This window comes from Sinocyclocheilus rhinocerous, unplaced genomic scaffold (assembly GCF_001515625.1).
Source record: "Sinocyclocheilus rhinocerous isolate Xijiao unplaced genomic scaffold, SAMN03320098_v1.1 scaffold334, whole genome shotgun sequence".
NCBI lineage: Eukaryota > Metazoa > Chordata > Actinopteri > Cypriniformes > Cyprinidae > Sinocyclocheilus > Sinocyclocheilus rhinocerous.
The window spans coordinates 1,593,877-1,597,522 of NW_015658500.1; the positions used below are offsets into that span (position 1 = coordinate 1,593,877).

General features: G+C 38.5%; 1 protein-coding gene across 2 annotated transcripts in view; it reads right to left on the bottom strand.

Annotated features, from left to right (window-relative positions):
- The window catches only part of dnmbp (dynamin binding protein), a 56,822-nt gene extending 53,384 nt beyond the window's left edge, over window positions 1–3,438 (bottom strand). For both annotated transcript variants that reach the window (XM_016530466.1, XM_016530465.1), the window contains exon 1: window positions 3,111–3,438. The gene's annotated coding sequence lies outside the window, so the exon portion shown is untranslated. The remainder of the gene's footprint in view (window positions 1–3,110) is intronic.
- Window positions 3,439–3,646: the final 208 nt, after the last annotated feature.

Below are 3,646 nucleotides of genomic sequence, written 5' to 3' on the forward strand. Positions count from 1 at the left end.
TACGGCCTTAACTTATAACTTGTTATTAATGCGACATACCTTTATCTGCACGGAGGGGTGGTGTCCGCGAATATGAGCGAAGATGTTGGATGTATTGCCTGCTTTTGCAGCCACTTTGCGCCCACATTTTTTGCAAATTGCATCCGTCCTCAAGGACAACCCTGCGTTCGTTCGTATTCCCATACTGCAGATATTAACTTTTTTTCGGCGGGGATGGAGATTAGATATTATCTCTGTCTCTGTCCTGTTCTCCGCTGCACGTGCGTGTAAAGTTAAGCAGCCAAGTGAATGCAGAGTGAAGCTGTCGAGTGGAAATAAGTTGCATGTGCGCGGGTGAGATTTTTTTTTCATTCTTTTTGTTTAAACCGTAGATATGCAAATGTTTACGGTATGATAACCGTGCGCGCTCAAACCGTGATAAACCGTCAGACCAGTATATCGTTACAACCCTAGTCACATGACTTGGCCCCACATGACTTCCATTCTGTACCCTATTCTGACAAGTTCAACTCTTCTTTGAGTCAAATAGAGGAGGTCATGTGCAATATGAGCAACACAAGGTCCCAAGAACACAGCTGGTGTTCTAGACAAATGGCAGTCATCAGTTGTTGCATGATTCATAGTATCTGCTGAATCTGAATGGTGCACATGACATAAAACAAACTGATATCAATTACAGTACATGGACTGAGAGATGCATTGTAAGCTTACTGTTGAGTCAAAGAGTCTCAGGAGACAATGATGCGGTCTCATACGGACAATGCCAAATCCCTATTCCCTGATAATTTTTTCCCAACGTCAGTTGTGGCTGGAAATAAATGTCAAGAATGTTCCCAACTTTCTTTTCTCTGGACTACAGTGGAGTGTAGTGAAGTCTCTACATGTTATGAACATAACCTGCACTTCAGCAAATCTAATCAAAATGGTGATGGGGGCAGGTCAAAAGCAGCCGGTGTAAAATCACAAATATAATTTTGAGAGGCAGGTGATGTTTTGCAGGACAGCTGTAGTGCATCAATGCATTAGCTGTCATGTTTTAGATACAAGCCACTTCTTATAATATCAACATAACAAGACTCGAATGACAAGCGTGGACAGGAAATACTACTGCTGAATATATTAACAATTCAAACACTCCACGTGCAACAAGGAACGTAGTCTCATGTTGGTTTTCTAAAACCAGACCTACACACTGATGGAGCATTTTTAATATACTTTATTTAATAGCTATATATTCAAAGGAGCTGCTACAAGAAAAATAACGGCTACAAGAACAGCTTATTCATACACTGATCTCTCTATCTCTCTCTCTATTTATAATTTTATATGTAAAATGTTATATATATAATATTATATAATATATAATATTTATTTATAAATGTATACATAAACTTTTGTTATACATACAATTGTTGTACAATATGTTATACATTCAATTTTACATATAATACCTTCCTTGATTATTTTACATTTCATTCTAGGTCCAATTAATATCTTGCAATACCAGAAAAATGGCTAAAGTATTTAATACCTGTGCGATATGCAAAATATGGTCATTTTCTCAACACTATAAGATAATGATCTTATAGTGATCTGCTCACTACACAGTTTGTTTTATTTTATTTTAATTTACAGTGATGATGATGTTTCAATAAATGTAGCTGAAAATCAGTTGGAAACCATCCTATAGTCTCAATTCATTCACCGACAATGATGCTCGTCAACACTTATTTGTCATTACAATAATAAATAATTCAAACATAATTTTTGTATCTGATGATGCTGACCCATAGTGAGTCATTGGCAAGGAAACTGAAAAAAATGGCAGCAGAATACAAAATTTAAAATAATTAGGCTACTTGCTAATGTTTTTTTTATTAGTTTTGTAGCCTGGTTTGTCCTGTTAGTGCATATTTTTTAACATCAGGTTGTCAACATCTACTGAAAGCTCCAAAGAAAAAAGGCCTAAACCGGTTGCACAGGTACTAACTGTATCAGTGAGGTCTGAATGACAAACAACAACAATGTTTGAGTACATCGGATTACAAAACAGACAAATAAGAGCACTCCGTTAATCTCCGAGTAAATACAGCACTGTTGTGCTGCCCAACACCTATACAAGTATATTCTGAGCTGATGAATAGCACACATAGTTTGATTTAGGTGAATGAATAGTGTCCCAAAGTCTCCCGCAGCAAGAGAGACAACTGACAACAGTTGCCATCTGACAGGTGACAAGAATCAAATTGGCTTGTTGTCCTATAAAATCTTTGCTGTTACTTTTCAGTTTGATTGATATGAATATTTATGGTTTACCATAGTTGCCACAGAGTCACCATATTTGAACAAATGATTCAAGCTTTCCGGCAAATGTAAGCACACCTAACTCTGCTTAAAAACCCATCCTTGTCTAAGATGGTCTGCTGGTCTCCAAGCTTGAGCCGTTGGTCTGTTTGCAGATTTTAGCTGGTCAGGAAACGAGGTTGTCAAACATTTAGACACACACGAAACCAGTTTACCTTCAGCCTGGCCAGGCTGTGAAACCATCATCTTATACCAGCAAAACATCTTAAGCTGGTTTAAGTTTTTTCTTTGTATATTTAGTTCACTGAAGCATTTCACTGGATGGACCTCCTGAACGAATACGCCCCCTTCACTGAACTACTCAATATTTTGTGTATGGCGCTCAGCTTTTTGGTCACTAACGACATTTAACGAATCGTTTGATCGAAGGTTCAAACAGTGACTCACTTATAACTTACAAAAGAGACTCCCTGACACATACTGTAACAGTGTAACCTGTTGAAAGAGCCACAGAACGAATCAATTCAAAAGATTCGAATCACTAAAAAGAATCGAAATCCACACTACTAGCGGATAATCGTGTTTTATGAAGGAAAAAGTAAACAGATAAAAATGCTAGACGATACTGGACAAATACATGCCAGGACATTCCCTCAGCACCGCTATTTAAGAAAAAAAATTAAAATATTTGTAAATAAAAACACTAACATATTCAAACAGAAGACACAATGTTAAAACTGAACCACTCGCGGTAACCGAGGCTACCTACGAGCTAAATACAGAATTAAATACAAGATTCCACTTACCTGTGTGATCACAAATGCCCTCAATGCGATTAGACTGCGCTGCTGAAAAAGCTTAACTAAAAACCGACAGCAAGAGCACTTTCACTATCCAGTGGATGCTCGTGCGCGTTTCCCTTCTGCCATTAGCTTTGTATCGTTCAACGTTGTTTAGAAATCAAACGTAAGATAAGGGCAACAGGCGTTTCTCCCGCCTTTCATTACTTGGCTCACACGTTGCAGTTGATCCGATCCCGATGGTCATCTACGCCACGTTGGGATCAGCTGTCATCCCAATGGAAGTCCCAGCAGGCTGATCTTCACCGCCCTCCATGCTGACATCAACATCAACACACCCACCACCCTCTGCTGACACCAACCCCGAGCGCAGGGCTGCCTTCAACGTGCCTGAAGGAAATTCCTACTAAGCTATAACACAAGGTATTACGTTTATGTTGACTCTTCAGAGTTTTAAAATGAGGGAAATAATCCAGTGAAATTACAGTCTAGTACCAATCTGAAACAAATGGATAACGTTGTTGATATTTTATTCCACTGAC